This window comes from Apodemus sylvaticus, chromosome 18 (genome assembly GCF_947179515.1).
Source record: "Apodemus sylvaticus chromosome 18, mApoSyl1.1, whole genome shotgun sequence".
In the NCBI taxonomy this organism is placed as follows: domain Eukaryota; kingdom Metazoa; phylum Chordata; class Mammalia; order Rodentia; family Muridae; genus Apodemus; species Apodemus sylvaticus.
Window position 1 is genome coordinate 55,338,471 of NC_067489.1, and position 18,998 is coordinate 55,357,468.

Sequence of the window (18,998 nt, forward strand, 5' to 3'; positions counted from 1 at the left end):
CTTGACAAAGGGAATTCTGATGAAAACAGAACTTTTAAGAACATAGTAGCCAGAAGTTGGAAAGAAGCCAGATGTCCCACAAAAGAGGAGTAGATAAAAAAAAAATGTGGTACATTTACATAATGGAGTACTACTCGCCTATAAAAACAACTTCATGAAAGTCAACAGGCACTAAACTGAGTTGTGGATGGAACTAGAAAATATCATCCTGAAGGGGGTAACAGTTACAAAAGAAAACACATGACAGGCACTCACTGATAAATGGATACTAGGCAAAACCCCAGAACACCCATGATATAACTCACAGACCATATGAAGCTCAAGAAGAAGAAAGACCAAATTATGGATGCGTCAGTCCTACTTAGAAGGGAAAATAAAATAATCAAGGGAGATAGAGGGTGAGAGGGACTTGGGAGGAAGAAAGCAGGAGGAGGGGAAAAGGCGGGGCAGGATTAGGTATGAGAAGAGACTGGAAGCTACTACAGAAGGTCAGGAAACTGCACAGAGGTGTGTAGCAATGGGAGATGAGGAACTGGGGATAGCCACTGGAAAGTCCCAGACACCAGGAAAACAAGAGCCCTCCAGGACCCAACAGGGATGATATTAGACGTAATACCCAAGAAAGGAGAGAGAGAGAGAGAGAGAGAGAGAGAGAGAGAGAGAGAGAGAGAGAGAGAGAGAGAGAGAGAGAGAGAGAGAGAGAGAGAGAACCTGTAGAGACCATATCCAGAGGTTAGGCTCAGTCCCTGGATGAGGGACAGAGCCATTCACCCATTTCCAAAATTTTAACTCAGAATTGTTCCTGTCTAAAGGACAAAGAGACTGAAGGAAACACCATCAAGAGACTGCCCCACCTGGGGACCCATCCCATAAGCAGCCACCAAAACCAGACACTGTTTCTGAGGCCAAGAAGTACTTGGTGACAGGAGCCTGATATAGCTGTCTCTTGAGAGACTCTGTCAGAGACTGACAGATGGGGAAGCTTGAATCCAACCTTTGGACTGAACAAAGGGACACCAATGGAGGAGTTCAGGTAAGGACTGAAAGAGTTTAAGGGGTTTGTGACCCCATAAGAAGAACAAACATGTCAATCAACTAGACTCAACCCCCTGACTCTCAGCTCCCAGGGACTAAACCACCAACCAAACAGAGCACATGGAGCATCTATGGCTCCACCTGCATATGTAGCAGAGGATGGCCTTGTCGGGTATCAGTGGGAGGGGAGGCCCTTGGTCCTGTGAAGGCTCAATGCCCCAGTGGAGGAGAATGCTAGGGAGTGTGTAGATGGGTCAGGGAGCACCCTCATAGAGATAGGGGGCCTGGGATAGGGGTTTGCAGAGACGAAAGTGGGAAAGGGGATTAAATTTGAAATTTAAATAAGTAAAATAACCAATAAAAAATTGGAAAAAAATGATCATATCCTCTTTACTACAAGCCAGTTTTACTTAAAACAAGATTGTCCAACAAAAACATTGTCAGCCATCCACGATCTGAATTTTGGTGCTCGAATTAAATTATTGTATACACTAAAAGCCATGAGATATTTGTTTTATAATAAGTAAGGCAGTGGAATTACTTAGTAGTAGCTTTTTAAAGATAAGTGATTAGGTCTGTCCTTTCTCTCTTCTTCTTAATTCCAGGGGAGATCATTTTTGTTCCAGGGATGTACTTTTTGGGATTTTCCAAATACTCCATAGGGGTATTCTCTCTGCAGCTAACGTCTTTGTTCTTGTAGGCATCTTTGTAGGATAATCAAGGGACCTCACCTTGTGTTCCGTCCAAGCAGACCACTGTGTTTCAGTCCAGTCTTATGTTTGCCTCCCTTCTCCACAGGGTGGCACTGGGCACACTTCTGAACAAAAACATTCTTGCTTGGTTCAACATCAACCATTTTCAATTTGCTCATAGGTGGTTAACACCACAATGTTTTCACCCTGAAGATAGATTTCCGGCTCTCTAGGTCCATAAGCACTTTTAAAAGATTTACTTTACATCCTTATTGTATCTTCCCCTCCCTCTTCTCCTCCCAGTCCTTCCTTCTCACCTTCCTCACCACCATCCTCCAGTCTTTCCTTTCTTCTCAGAGATACCAACCTGCCTTGCAATATCAAGTTGCAGTAGGAATAATGTGTCTTCTCCTACTGAGGTTAGACGAGGCAGTCCAGTTACGGGAAAGGGATCTAAAGGCTCCTACTGTTAGGAGTCAACCATGAAGACCTAATGGCACAACTGTTACATATGTGCTAAGGGTCTAGGTCTGTCCCACACATGGTCTCTCTTTGGCAGTTCGGTCTCTTTGAGTCCCTATGGGCCCAGGTTAGTCGATTCTGCATGTTTTCCTGTGGTGTTCTTTACCTCTCTGGTTCCTTCAATCTTTCAGGGCATAATGCTAAAGATTATAAATAATTTAAATCCCAAGCTAAGGGATGGTTAAACAAATTATGCCACATTCATGAAATATATATCCTAGAAATTAAAAATAACAACTACAGCATCCTATATCAATGGGGGAATATTTAATTTTTAATGTGAGATAAAATGTTAGCATAGAGTTGAATGCATAATGCTGTGAGGAACAAAATGAAGAATGTCAAAATGCTAAGAGTGCTGTTTACCGTGATCTGTATTTTTACCAGTTACTTTTATTATATTACTTTTATTAGAGTATCCAGTTTTATTAGCAGAGTATATAAACATTCAGGTTTCAATATACTGATAATTATCATTTTTTCAACAATATTGAAAATAATACATTTTAGGCAATAAATATATGGAGATGCTTACCAAAATTAATTGCTTATAACATAGGCCTTGCAAATTCTCAATCATAGGTTCTTTTGTAAGTCTGAGTTGCTATGGCTTACTTAATATAATTACTTATTCCTCGTAGGGCCACTGCACAGCCCATTAATCTAATAATGCTGGCTTCTCACCTTGATTTTTTAATGAAAGGGTTCTCACAGGGGCACAAGAAGTACAAGCACGTGTGACTTTGTACCTTCTCAGTGAAACCCAGAATAATTTAATGAGCCAAAGAGACAGTTAGTCAAGTCAGTTGACACACATTGGAAGATCTGCTTTTGCTTCTTCTAGCAGGTTTTGCAGTCAGTCAGGGAGACTAGAAATTCTGGGAAAGCACAACTAGCAAAGCCTCAGCTTTTGAAACCTGTGGGTGTCAACTGAATACATGACATGCTGTGAATTCGTGGAATGGGTGAGGGTCTCTCTCTCTCTCTCTCTCTCTCTCTCTTCTCTCTCTCTCTCTGTCTTTCTCTCTCTCTCTTTGTGTGTGCGTGTGTCCTGATATATCTTTTTCTATGTTTTGTATGAAGGCAAAATTACAGCCTTGGAAGTAGTTCTTCCTGCACTGTCCACCATTGCTTGCGACACAAGTATTTTGTTTACTGAGCCATCTCTGAGCCCCTATCTATATTCTTTTCATGATTTCAAAAGGTTTGTGAATATTGCCCCAGCCTGCAACACTCCTTACTGCCTTCCTTCCAAGATGCAAGTATTCTGAGGTATGCCTTGGATTTGGATTGAAATTTTTGTCATCTTTAAATTCTCCCAATGTCAGGGGAAAAATAATTGAACTAGTTAATATTTTTAAGAACAATTTCTGTTCTATCAGGATGTAGGAAGATTCTCCTTCAACACTACTTATAGCCAGAGTGACCTATCAGCTTAGTATAGACACTTAACTTTGAGCCTTATTTTATTTAGCCTCTGGCTGAAACACTGCACTTAAAGTCACATTTCATTTTGTTTATGAAGTCAATAGCACTTGAAAGACTGAAGCCTCAGCAGCAATTGAAAAGGGAGTTAGTAAGTATATTTTCTTCACCTTCCTGTGTCATTTTTAGTCAAGGGTTTTTCTAGTTACATTCTATTACTTATACATACATAAGTGGAAAGACACTAGTATAAAATCAGATACCAAAAATACAGTCTGCAGCATTGAAACCTATAATCGATGAGCCAAATCATTCTTCAATAATGGCTCCTACTTTGCAGGGTGCTTCTGGAGAGTCTCTGAGTTTAAATTCTGACACCATCTGTGATCATTTTAGTTAATATCACACAAAGTTTCCACCACAAGTTCAGGAGAAGATTTATAGGTGGACAAAGACTCCACTTCTGAAAATATATCCCCAGAACTTGAATGACTTGGGTAACATTGGAACTTAAGAGGCAGCTTGAAGAAATTGTATCTAGAAGATGTACTATTAAAAAAAGCATAAAATGAAGTTTTTAAAACAGAAATGATTCAATGAAAGAATCCTGTTACAAAAAGAAAAGGAATGGATAGAATGGCAGTCCATTTAGTAAGCTTTCTTGGATTGGAATTTGTTTGTTTGTTTGCATATGCGTTCATATGCAGGTGTAACTGTGTGTGGACAAGCTTGTTCATGTGTTGTCTAAGAGGGCAGAGGTGAACAGTTTCTTCTTCTATTACTCTATTTTTGAGTTTACAGGTATTTGCCAAAATATTCAGCTTTTTATATGGATGCCAGGATTCAAACTCATGCTCCTGCAGAAAGAATTTTACCCACCAGACCATCTCCCCTTCCCATTGAGCTTTTATGAATAGATTTACCATGGAATAAAAATTGTCATAATATCTACTGCAGTCCCAATGTTCATAAAGAAAACACTGAAGGTGTTCATGTTATAACGGATGAAAGGCAGAGGGGCCCAAAAGGAGGAGTCATAGATCTGTAAGGAAGCAAATGGTGATTTTGGTTGTGAGCCTAGCTCCAGGGAGTGGGGAGATCTAGTGGGGTGGGTGTGGGTGGAGTAGGGACGTTCTCTTGGAGATGGAAAGGAGGTATGGAGGGCAGGCCAGGAGGGGGATAATAATAATAATAATAATAATAATAATAATAATAATAATAATAATAAAAGTATTATTTTTATGGTTAGATCTCCATAATTTTCCTGATAATTTGACTTTTACAACAAAATCTCATCTGAGGTCTTGTTATTGAGCATGAACTGAGATGAATAAGTAGTCAAATTGTTAATTTGCCCTCTGACCTCTAAAGAGCTATAGCAGATTCAAAATTCTATCTCTTTAAAATTATAAAAATATTATTAATCACATAATCATGTGTTAAATATTTATATAATATATTATATTTCTGATTATATATAAATTATTAAAAGATATGATTATAAAGAGATCATGAAGTTATCCAAAGGCACACACAACAATCAATAATACTGCATTCATAGTTATGACGTTTGTAGATTGTTCAATAAGAAAATCCAAAGCACTTATTAAGGCTAGAAATAATGAAATAACAAATTACATGAAGACAGAATCTATACCAAAACTATTCAAAATACAATAAACATTATAGATGAGGAAAGTATATTTATACAGAAAGACTGAGTAATATTAAGATAATAGCTCATGTGAAATTAAAAGATATAAAGTCATTTACTGTGAAAGGGGGAACTGGCTATTATTCCAGGACTCAGAATTTCATCTCAACATAAATATACCTAAAATTATCTGAAGAACCTTTAAAGTGAAGGATTCAGGAATTGGAAGTTTAGGGAACTTGTGTTCTTGGAATGAGAGTGTGTAATTTTTAAAGCTATGTGGCATTTGTGTAATTGTCAAAATAAAGCTGAATATACAGAAGCACATCCTAGGTACAATGTAAGTTTAGAATTAATTGGTTATAAAAAGTTTCATTATTAATTTAAAAAAGTTGTTTTTAGAAGAAAGAACGCTGGAAAAGTTGGTTGACTGGAAACAAACTAAATTTCATATGGCTTAAATTCTACAGTTCAAGAATTTTTGCAATGGTTTGAAATGATGGGATAGAATAGTAGACAAGAGCTCTATGCTATCTATAAACCATATGGTTTTTGGTAGACTGATTTAGGCATAGAAGCTTATGTACTACCACAAGTTGGTTTTTAAAACAGTGCACTGGGCATGTTCCAATAGATCACGATGGGGTTAAGAACCATAAATCATCCTGCCACTCACAAGGATAAGACATTTCTTAAGTAAGGATTCTATGTAATAAAAATTTCTTTTAACCATATTTTGTATAATCTGTATCTTATAATTTGTAGTTCATCAAGTTTGTGTGTCAGTAGAATAGGCTTCTCATTTAGTGGAGTTGCTAATGCTTGATACTGAATATTGGTCTATTTTGGGAAGTAATTGCAATAAATGGATGCTGGAAGAGATGTCAAAAAGTATGATTGGCGGAATACAGCCCAAGAGTTGATCATTGTTTGACATGCAGTTCAGCTCACAGACACAAGGCTTCTAACAGATAAAATAGGAATCTTGTGCCTTAGATAAGGAACCTTTGCTAACAACTAGAGTGCTTTTCTTTCTGATCTCTTCAGTATTTCAAGGTCTTAATACTTGATATGTAATAGATTTCCAACAGATGTATATTTAATTGCATGACTCAAGGTAAGCTTTCATGATTTTTATCCTTAGGGTGTTTAGAACTCTGTAATTATTGGTCACACTACTTTGATCAAGGGCTCAGATTATTTTTAGTACAACAATAGTAATATAAACTTATATACATGTAGACGATGATACATTTTTATAAATGTAGTAAATAGTAAATTTCTATAAATGTAATCAATTTTCATCATCGAGCTTCTTAATATTTAAGTGATTTCTTACAGATTAATCACAACTATATGGAACAGACACATTAATGAACCTAGTGAAGATCCAAACTCCTTTGAAGGGGTAATCCTTTGTATCTTTTCTTTACCAATAGGGCTGCATGATCAGAATACTGTGCAATTACAATGAGAACATTACAAGCATTGGAAATGAACAATATCTTTTCACAGATGAGGAAAACGATGCTTATTGTTCATAAGCAAATTCAGACATCTTGAAAGAGAATACAAGGTCTTTAAAACTTTTTACAAGACTGAACCCGTCTTTTTCACATATAATCCAACCTTTTGCCCACATCTTTAAGGTCAACGTTGTATTAAGCTATGGATATGGACCATTTTTATTACTTATAATCATACCCAGTAATCATTGTGGGTAGAAATCTACTCTTCTGTCACAAACCACTTACCGCTGTTGAAAATACTACCCTCATCAAGGCAAATCAAGGAATCAAGGCTTTAAGAAAAGTCATCTTCTATCTTGTACTCTAAAAGAAAAAGTGGACAAGGTGGAGGTCGGGAAAGATATCCAGAGGCCCTTGAGTGGTGTGGCCCGCCTGTAGAGGAAGCCACTACAGTGCAAGTACATGGAGGAGGGCTGGGAGAGAAAGGTAAGTGGAAGGGTTTGAGCACGATGAAGAGGAGGAACTGGACACTTAAGCATGGAGCAGAATAGCCTGGTGTGGGTAGCCTTCCCTGCCAGCTGAGACCATAGTGAAATCCCAGCCCAAGCTGCCACTGAGGGCCATGTCTGGGTCCACGGCTATGTACCACCAACCTAGTCTGGGCTGACACCTAGGACCATGCTGATGTTTAAGGACTGTGTAGAGTTGGCCTAGCTTCTGACTGGCTGTGGCACTCTGGAATGCTGGCCTTACATCTTGCCTGGGCAGAACATTAGAGCTGGCTCTGGTGGTGCAGGTGGGGGTAGGGGATTGGGGTATGGGGGATGTGGAGGATGGGGAGGTGAGCTGGCTCCAAGGGCATGAGCAAGACACAGCTGGTCCTGCTAATTGTCTGCCATGAAGTAGCATGTGTGCAGAAGAGATGCCCCTCCTTGCACCTCTTCACTTGTTGCAGAAGGGAAAGCTGCCCCTGAGGTTAGGAGAGTAGTGGGGGAGGGAGGGCTGGCCCAGATCTTTGGCCTTGCCCTTCAACTGAGCAGCACAGTAGAGATGGCTCAGGTGGTGTGTATGTGAATTAGTTGACTTGACATCATGAGGGCAGGATAGTGGGCTCTGCCTCCTGCTGGGTGTGTCATTGGGTGAGCTAGGAGGGGCAATGCTGCAAAGCTTGACCTGGTGTTATGGGTGTGGGAGAGCTGGTGGGTTGACCCACTCAGCTACCACCCAGGCCCAGATCCAGGGCTTTAAGTTGGCCCAACACAAGATCTACCTCATCTCTGAAGTGCTGGAGTGCTGAAAGGGTTGGTCCTGCAGATCCAAAGCTGCAGGATCTCCATGACAATAGGATATCTGAGAGAAGTCTTGGTGAGGATCCAGTGTTGATAGAATAGCAGATGCCACAGGCCTTGAACCAGACCAACGACTCACTGCAGTGAACATTTCCAAGTAAACACGTATGGAAAAAGGAACTGTCTGACTCAATAAGACACATTACAGCTCCTATGTCAAGATGATTTTATGTTTTGTTTATTTTATTTGTTTGTTTTATTTTTTATTTCCTTTCGTCGGGAGGTTGCACTGATGGAAGGAAGACATGAAGGGATGGGGAGATGAATGGGATTGGTGTACATGATGCGAAACACCAAGAATCAATAAAAAGTTAAAGGAAATTAAAAGTGTTTGGACCTTGATGTAAAGGAAAACATTTTGAGGATAGCAAAAGCCCCAAACCTCTGTAACAGGGTGCTTATATTGGAAGTTGTAAATCATAGTATCCTGTATGATTTATTATATATGCAAATGACTTATTAAATGAGATCTTTGGAGAATTGAGGCAGGGGATTAGAGTGAATGTAAGTTAACATAAAAAGGTGAAGAAATAATTAATGGCTCAAATTAATACAGTGCAAACTGAAGCTCAAAGACTTATAAATACTTTAGAATAAATCAAAATGTTGTGATCAAGAGGAATATTAGGATTTTTGTAAAGTGTGAAATTTTAGTTAAAAAAATCCTATGTAAGTGGATCCTGTGTGCGTGTGGCGGGGTGAGCCTGTGATCATCACATACCCTGGTATTGACTGAATTACAGATTCCCTTTTTGAGTAGTTGGTCTCTCACATCTTTTCCCCTTCTTTATGGTACTAATGATTTTCTGTACTTTCCTGGAGGTCTAAGCCATTACCATTGTCTTAGGGTTTCTTTTTTCCATTAATTAATCCTGATCACAACTTCCCTTTCTCCTCCCTGTCCCACCTCTCACATAGCCCCTCCCCCTCTCCCCTTTACTTCTGAAAAGGGGTGGGGAGTTCCTTGTTGTATTTCCATTGCTGCTATGAATCATCATGACAAAATTGCAAGTTGGCGAGGAAAGGGTTCATTAACTTACACTTCCAGATCATAGTCCATCACAGGAGGAAGTTAGGAGAGGAAGTCAAGCAGGGCAGAAAGCTGTAGGCAGGAGATGATGCACAGACCATGGAGAGGGGTGGCTTACTGGCTAGCTTTCCATGGATCAGCCTGCCTTCTTAGAACCCTGGACCACCCAGCACTGATATGGCACTACTTGCCATGGGCTAGGCCCTCCTCCTAGGTCAACAATGAAGAAAATGACTTACAAGTGGATCTCCTGAAGGCATTTCCTGAACCAAGTCTCCTTATTTGTATGACTTTAGCTTGGGTCAAGTTGGCACAAAGCCAGCCAGTGCAATTATATTTTGACATGTAAAGAAATCTAATTCTGTGGTACTGGGTAGCTGTGGGATGGGGATGGAGGCAAGCCTGGAGCAAGAGTGGGGTTGATGTGTATCCAAACCCTGGAGATTCCATCCTGAGATCATCAGGAGTAGGAATCCCCCACCACCCACCACATCCAGGGCCTTCATGTCCCTGCACATAGCCCTATGCCTCCACCTTTGTCTACCCGAGTGTGTTATGTAGCCCAGTAGCCAGGTTATAAAGACATCCCTTTATAAGGTTATATCCAGCCACGCCAAGAAGTCTTCCTTATGCAAACGAGGCATCCCTAGCGCCATGACCCTGGCCAATGAAATACACTCACCTCTATAGTACATACTCATGCGCAAGGGTTTAAATAGCCTTTGTTCTCCCAATTAAATGAGCTTTCTCACTAAAGCTGCCTTTGGAGAGTCTGTTCTTCCACTCTCTCAGCTACCTGAGATCGCTTAGTTCTCAGCTTGGCTTCCCCAGCCAGGACCCAGCAGATTGTGGGCAAGCAAGACACTATGGGCAAGGAAGCAGTATCTGAAAATTATAATTCTTTAATATTTGTCATGCTCCTTTATTATCTTCCTTTCTTCATCATCTTAATTATTACACATGTGTATTGAGGGATCGTCATGTGGCATAAAAGTACAGGTCACTATTTTGAAGACTTTCGGGGACCATTTGTAGAAGAGAACCAACAGCACACCTGTCTGGAAAGGCTGCCATAGAAAGATAACTACAGTGAAAAAAGCCTGCCAAACTCTGCTGTGAGCGGTCACAGATGACGAGCTATTCATGAAGAGTCTCCGAGAAAGGCTGGGACCTTGTCCAGAAAAAAATATGAGGAAGATATCTATGGAGAGCTAAAGGGATAAAAGCAGAAAAGACCATGTTTAATCTGGAGGACTGGAATTGAAATATTGCATGGAATGAGTTAAAAAAAATGGGGAAATAAGTTGAAACAAAATCACAATGGTCCTTATATGCTATGATAATGATCTTGGGATGTGTACATTGAGCAAAGAAGAATCATGGTCTGTTTTAAGCAGCATTTACTGTCATGGAGTCAATCTAACGGCAATAGTAAGGGTTAAATGGAGGGCATACATCATTTCTGTCAAGTTCATAAATTATAAATCAAGAATACATGAATGGATCTTCTGTGTAAAATACTCTGAATTCCTAGTAATAGACTGATTCTTGTCAAGGCAGCGATAGTCCCAGCTGTTAATATTCTACCATGGAGGCTGTCATGGGTAGTTTTGACCAATGATACACAAGTGGAAATCATTAGTTTTAGAGTCTTGAGCATGAGGCACTGTTGATTGACATGTTCCCTCAGGCTCTTGTTCCTGCACCTCTTGCTTTTGCCGTTCTTCTGGTATGAGACATGAGTGACACTTGCAGACTTGCTGTCATCCTCTAACAGTCAAGAAGAAACTTCCCAATAAGCATGGAAGAGCAGGAAAGTAAATGACTCAAGCCCTTTGAGAATCCTTGAACATTTCCCAGCCCTGAAATTCATGACCTCAAGACTTTTATATGAGGTAAATAAACTGTATATTGTTTAAGCTAGTATTTGTGCTTTTTTTCTTTTGATGTTTGGATTTAATGCATTTAAAATGACACTTTGAATAATATAACTTTACTTCATGAGCTTGGACTAAAGATTTTATGATAGTCTGGAAGGGTATATGAAAGGATTTCAGGTTGGAAGGCATTCTAAGTAACACTGAGAGTGATTGGCTTCAGAAGGTGAAGTGTTTAACTCACAACTTGTAGAACATCTTGCCTACATATTTGGAGAACATCTTGTTCATAGATTCTTCAGTTGTTCAAAGAATTTTATTCTTTGTCTGGAAGAATATTTGTTAGAGATCTAATTTTTACTAGAGGATTATTAAACTGCTTATGTTATCTCTTCATATCTAAAGTAAATAGGTTTTTCTACTGTTAATAATATGTAACACCTAAAAGTCAGATATATGGTAAAGATCAGAAACCTGATTGATTTATATTAAGCTTCTACCAAAATAAAACCTAAGAGCTATAGTTCAGGTACTGTGTTTTTAAAGGAAGAACACACTGATCATCTGTTCTTCAAGGCTCTCAGAAATTTCTTTTCTTCTTTGAAGTCAAACTCAGCAGTCAAATGTAGTACGGAAGGAATTCAAGGGCTTAGATTCTACAAGGAAGTCCAATTTCATCTACCTTGCTTTTTTCCAATATTGTTAGGGATCAAGAAAAACAGTAATTATGATTTGTTCAGTTTGTACTAAGTACTTGACATATCCCATTTTACACACCAACACCTCAGGCTCTATATTATCCTGTCTTATTAGCCAATGTATAAATTGTAGCTCACGAGGTTAAATAAGTTTGCTAAGGTTGCATAGCTAGTAATACCTAAGTATGAGATTTGTGGTCCATTTAAAAGATTATTATTGTTATGCTATATGGAGAACGGTGGAATTATGTCCTTTTAAAGATACTCATGGTCTCATGTCTAGCACCAATGAGTGTTACTTTACACGATTTAAGTAAGAGCAATGAAGTGAGGAGATTGTGCAAGCTGACCTAACCTAGACCCCTGGATCCATCAAAGAGGATAACCTTGCTTAGCTGTAGAGTGAGAGATGGGTGGCTATGGGAGAATGGGCAGGGAGGGGAAATTCTGTGGGCTTTGAAGATGGAAGATGACGTTCCGAGAGATGCGGTTCAAGAAGGATAAAAGGGTGAGGAAATAATTCCCCATTTGGAGCCTTCAAAAGTAACAAGACCCTAATAGCTTATTGCTCAACCCAGGAAAAGCCATGTCTGTAACTAGGACCCAGAATTGAAAGTCAGTGCATTTGCATTCTTTTAAAACAGAGAGTGTGTGGCAATTTGTTATGGCAGCATCAGACGAGGACTGCACATTCTAGTCTGGTTGCTATATCTCTCCATATAAGTTCTGGAAAGTTTGTGTTTAGTCAAAAATCAGTATGACATTTCCTTGAAGTACATTGTTCTTTTTGCCTTGACTGACAGGGTATGAAGGCCTAAGATATTTTTAGATTTCAATCATAGTTATAGTATAGGAAAGTAATTTTATTATTATTCTTACTTCCAAATTTCATACAAAAATACCATATGTTTAGACTGCCAGATGTCTTCAGTGATGTAGTCCATAGTAGTGCACCAGTTGTTGGCATCCTACATTTATAAGTAGGGAACAGCAGTGATTGGATGCAAATGGTTTTTTTTTTTAAACAAAGACATTAAGCTGGGATGGGAGACATTGGAAGAGGTAAAAGTTATTTTTACTGTGTTTCTACATCATTTCTGATATCTCATATTTATTTAAATTTCTTGTATATGCTACCATATATTTTAAATCCAAATGTCACTATGAGGGGAGAAGAAAGGGAAGGAAGGAGAGAGGCAGGAAAGGAGAGAAAGAGAGAGGAGAGAGAGAGAGAGAGAGAGAGAGAGAGAGAGAGAGAGAGAGAGAGAGAGAGAGAAAGAGAGAGGGGGAGGGGTAGAGAGAGGGAGGAAGGGAGAGAGAGAAAGAGAGACAGAGAGGGAGGGAGAGGGAGGGAGGGAGGGAGGGAGGGAGAGAGAACAAGAGAGAACAGTTTTTAGTTTTCTTTTTTGTGAATGTGGATAAGGTGTTGTCAAGGAACACCTAGCCATTTGTTTTAAAAATATAACAAAATCGTTCTCAAGTTCAAAGCTTCATGCTTGCCCAACTAGAAACTCTGTGAGCTACAAGAATGACCTGTCTTTACTGGTTGGGCCTCTGAGAGAAGAAGTGCTTCGTCCTGCAGGGATTAGATGTCCCAGGGCAAGGTGGTACTCAAGGGGAAGGGATAATGGAAGGTGAGATTTGTGAGGGGAGGAGAGTAGTGATATAAAGTGAATTAAAACATAAATTAATAAATTAAAAAAACAAACAAAAAGATATCCTCCTCATCGTTGCAACGGTGACATAAATGTTATAGGAGTAATCAACAACTATTTTTCCTGGATGTAAAGACTGTTCCATGAGGATCCATAGCTAAAACTGTTAATGAGACCAGGCACCTGGGTCAAGACAGGTTATCGGTTCTAGTGAAAAACCCACTACTATTATTTTGCTGAGTAAACAAAGTAAAACAGGATTTCTAATATCATATTACCATACCCATAGAGCAGTGCATTCATCAGTTCTCATCAGAGAAGATTCTGTGTTAATTAACAGAGCTCCACAACACACAACAAGAAGAGTGAGAAACCTTGGCACGGTCAGCCCCAAATAGATGTCTGTATTATATGTCTCTACTCAAGGCCAAAGATCTATGTGGAAGAGGGGGAGTAAAGATTATAAGAACCAGAGGTCGAGGATGAAACCAACTAAATGACATTTTCTAGGTACAATATGACAGACACATACAAACTCCCAGAGCTTGTGACAACACACATAATACCTGCACAAGCTCCAGACTGATAAAATCCTAGAACACAGGAAAAATACCTCCTCTAGCTAAGAAGCCATTTGAACTTCATAGATTCTGGGAGAGGGAAAATCAGCTTTCTTTAGTGGAGTGCCATTGAGGATATCAAATATACTCCAAAACAGGTGCTGTGTTTAGGAGTAGTTGGCTAATACAAATCAAATTTCCTGTTTCTTTTCCTTCCCTCCTTCCTTCCTTCCTTCCTTCCTTCCTTCCTTCCTTCCTTCCTTCCTTCCTTCCTTTCTTCTTCCTTCCTTCTTTTCATTTTTTCTTGTTTTTCTGGTTGTTTGTTTTTTAAGGGAGAGAAAGAACGTGAGTGTGGAAAAAAACCCGTAAGATCAAAATATATGGCAGGAAATTCTTAAAAAAAATGAAAAAAAAAGTTCTGAAAGGTTTGTCTGACTTCATCAGTGCTTGGCAAATGTTTATCCTGAAAAGAACATTTGCCTGGAATTGGCATTTATACTTTACATCTGCCTTTAAGTCCTACTTGTTTCTGATCATATATACAAGTTTCATTTTCTAAGTACCTCCCTTAACCTCCCTTCTCAGGTGGTTTCCGTGTAATGAAATTGCATCCATGACTCTCTTGTGATAACTGTTTCCAATTTCATTTTGGAGGTGAGAAAACATAAGCATGGAATCCTTTAGAGACAAAAATTTCTAGCACAAATAAGCCTTGGCTTACACCTTGATATGTATACAAAAGACAAGAGAAGGACACATTGTCAGGCTAGAGCCACATCGCTAATCTGCATGCTGCTCTTGCAGGACTGAGAGCAAATTGGAGTCATGATAAAAGAATAAAAAAAAAATTGGTCTTCTACCACCTCCAATGCAATATTTGTGTTACTAAGCAACAAACTCTCCTATTTAGCAAAGTCCTAATGATGGTAGTTATACAGTCTTGGACAAATACTTCATACAACTTCATTACCCCCACTGCTCTAGCCACTGCATATGCAATGCTGATTAGGGATAACAAGAAATAGACTGAGTGCTATTTGTGCACCTGCATCTAAAAGACCAAATAAAGGATTGATTTGCAGGAATCTAATGACGGTCATTTAATGTGTTTATCTGCTCACAGCATTCATTTGAACTGACAAAGAGCTCAGGACATCCCACTGGTAAATGTGCTCTAGAATTGCAGAGCCTTAATAATTCGGTGAAGGCTGGACACAAAGATGCTAAAATTATGGCATAGTTGTCCTTCATTCCCTTTACACATGGCATGGTGTAAAAAGAAATTTGAAGACAACTAAATATTAAATGTCACTTATACTTTCCCTAGGTCTTAAAACTTGAGAATCTTGAGTTCATGTTATATCTATAGGACATATCATTTGAATACATTAGAGAGTTTACTTCTTGGATGGAGAAATTGCTCATTTGGGAAGAGCAATTGTTACACAAGCCTGAAGCCCTGAGTTTAGATCCCCAGATCCCACATAAAAAGTCAGGGATAACCATGTGAAGGATCTCTAGGACTTGATGGTTATGGGCTTAGCTTCAATATCAGTGAGAGACCCTGTCTTCAGGGATAAGGAGAAGAGTGATAGGACAAGACACCAATGATTTTCTCTGGTCTTGACATGGCCACTGTAGTGGTTTGAATATGCTTGGCCCAGGGAGTAGCACTATTAGGAAGTGTGGCCTTGTTGGAGTACGTGTGGTCTTGTTGAAAAAAGTATGTCGCTTTAGGGGTAGACTTTGAGATCCTTCTTCTAGCTGCCTAGAAGATACTCTTCTGAATGCCTTTTGATCAAGATTTATCACTCTTGGTTTCTTCTGCATCTTGTCTGCCTGGATACTGCCATGCTTCCTGTTATGATGTTAATGAACTGAACCTCTGTACCTATAAGGCCGGTACAATTAAATTTTCTTTATAAGAATTGCTTTGGTCATGGTGTCTCTTCACTGCAATGAAAACCCTAACTGAGACAGACACATAGATGTATGTGATCCCCGTATGCCCATACTCCATGCACACATACACCGTGACCAATTGCATACACATACACACATATTTACAAAAACATAGAAAAAAAAAGACTGTTTATTCTTTTCATGGTTTTCATGCTGCTCCAAATGATGACTAATATGTTTTCAATCTTGTCTTATTCTTATATTATTTCCCTTCACCTTTTTTCAAAGGTAATTTCAAGGCCTATTGTATAAAAGAATATGTTAACGAAAGATGTTCTAAAATAAATCTGTGACTATCTAGGGTCACAGTCTTTTCAAATGCTATAATTGACTAATAGGTGATATTTATGCCAAAGCATTTTAAATTCACAAAGCAGTTTCGAAGTGTCCTTTGTCATCACTTTTATTTAACCCTGTCATTTTATGTACTGTATAGAAAATGATGGGAGAAGTATTTAATATTTCTTTCTGTCTGCTGGTGTGAAATGTTTAGAGTATAAGGTAATAGACAATTTTGATTCTGTTTGAATTTTAATTCTGTTTGAAAGTGTAGTGACAACCTGACTTCTTTATGCTCTTAATTGGCACACAATAATTGCACAGTTCTACATAGTATGGTGAGAAAATTTAATATATGTACACACTGTGTGAAGATAAAAAGAACAGAGTAAAGAGCTTTTCTAATCTACTCAAATATCAATTTTTTCCTTACATTGGGAAGCCTTAAATTTCTACATCATAGTTCTTTTTTATTAGGTATTTGCTTTATTTATATTTCTACATCATAGTTCTAATAAGATGATTTTTTGTAATCACCCACCATGTCATTATATTTTGGAACTTGGAATCCATCTTCACTTTATCCTCCTTCCTCTCTACTTTCTTGAGCCTCTTAGTGGCTGGTAGAAACCTATGAAATTAACTTCAATTTTCAATTTTAATTCTTTATTTTATTAAACTGACTTTTTATATGGTTGAATTTCATGTGCAACAAACTACCACAGGAGTACTTGCTCAACTATGTTCATAGCAGCTTTATTCATAATTAGTCAGAAACTAGAGACAACCCAGATGTACCTAAACTAAAGAAAAGATAAAGAAAATGTGGTACATTTACAAAATGGAATGCTATTAAGCCATTGAAAGCAAAGACATCATGAATTTTTCAGTCAAATGGCTGGAACCTGAGAATATCACCCTGGGTGAGGTGACTCAGTACCAAAAGAACAGGTATGGTGTTTACTCACTTATAAGTTGTTGTTAGCCTAAAAATACAGGATTCCCATGCTACACTCCACAGACCCAAAGAAGCTAAACAAGAAGAAAGACTCAAGAAAGGATGCTTGAATCTCATTCAGAGGAGGGAATGCAATAGTCATAAGAGGCAGATGGAGGCAAGGAACTGGGTGAGGGGGCACTGGGGAGAGGAATGGGGGATATTAAGGATCAGATATGAGGAGAGACAGGAGTGATGACCAGATGGCCATGAGAGTGAATAGAAATAAGCAGCTCTTGGGGATCAGGGATTGGGAGACATCTGGAAGATGTGGCAGACACCTGGGAAAGGAGAGGCACCGAAGGACCAATGGAGGTGACTTTATCTGGGATTCACAGCAGTGGGACATGAAACCAGAAGATGTTACCTCCATTAGCCAGGCAGAAATCCCAGTGGAAGAATAGGGACACCAACCCACCCACAAAACTTTCCACCCAAAATTTATCCTGTGTATAAGATATGCTGAGATGGGGAATAGAACAGAGACTAAGGGATGGTCAAACAATAACTGGCCCAACTAGAGACCCATCCCACTGGCAAGCACTAGTCCTTGACACTAGTAATGATACTCTTTTATGCTTGCAGTCAGAAGCCTAGCATGGTTGTCCTCTGAAAGGTTCTACCTAACAGCTGACTCAGACAGATGTAGATAACCACAGCCAAACACTGGATGGAGCCTGGGAACTCTTAAGGAAGATTTTGGGAGGGGAAGTTCATGGTCCCTGAAGGGAATAGGAGCTCTACTAGAAGACCAAAAAGCCTCCCTTGGGGGGTCTCAGAGACAAAACCACCCACCAAATAGTATACATGGTCTGGACTTAGGTCCCACACACACATAGCAGATTACAGCTGGGTCCTGAACAACTGGAGTAAGCCTATCCCTAAAACTATTGTATATCCATGGAATCCGTTCCCCTAACTTGGCTGTCTTGTCCAGCCTCAGAGGGCGGGAATGCATCTGACCCTGCAGAAGCAGGATGTGCCAGGGTGGGGGATTACTGTGGGGGAAGGAGCTTTATCCTCTTGGAGGAGAATGGATGGGTGGGAAGAGACTGAGGGAAATAGAAGGGACTGAGGGAGGGACTGTGTGAGCGGTGGCCCAGGAGAGTGGACAGTGATCAGGATATAAAGTTAATAAAGAAACAAAGAAAAATATTGAAAAAGTAAACATGACTTCTTCATCAAAGTGAGCTGACTAAGTATAGCTAAGATGCAAATTCATATTGGATGAAAGTAAGAGGTAAGATACTGTCCCCACTATTTACTAGCAAAGAGGAACATATAGAATATAATTCAATTCCAGTGTGACTGTCTACCAGCTATGTTCAACCTGCAATGTATGGGCTGATACCTCTAAGGATAGCTATGAGCACAACTCAATATATTGATAGTTGAGAATGTCACCATATTCCTGGTCCACTCATAATCAGTTTACTATACTTCTAATGTAGTCATCCATTTGTATTTTTATTTATATTGATTTGGAAGGAGTTATACATTTTTCACTGTTCCTGTATTTCAGAGATTGGCTGACTTATTTATATTAATCAAGGAATACCTAAAATCTATCTTACAGATAAATTGGGCAAGCTGCTCTCTTGAAACCTTAACACTTGTGGAATCAACTTCATGACAATTTATTCTAGAGACATTAGGTTAGGAGGAAGGCAGCCAGTGGCTTTAGTAATTTTCGACATGTACTTATGAGGCTATGTCTAGTATATACAATATCTCAATTACCCTCCACCTCAAAACAATAAGGTTGTTTTTTCACTCCATTTTATAAATGCAAGC

The 18,998-nt window shown here is 39.1% G+C and overlaps 1 protein-coding gene and 1 pseudogene across 1 annotated transcript in view; both read right to left on the reverse strand.

Annotated features, from left to right (window-relative positions):
- Positions 1-18,998, reverse strand: part of Galntl6 (polypeptide N-acetylgalactosaminyltransferase like 6) — a 1,167,009-nt gene that overhangs the window by 250,500 nt on the left and 897,511 nt on the right. The window lies entirely within an intron of this gene.
- Positions 1,573-1,891, reverse strand: LOC127668755 (cytochrome c-like; annotated as a pseudogene).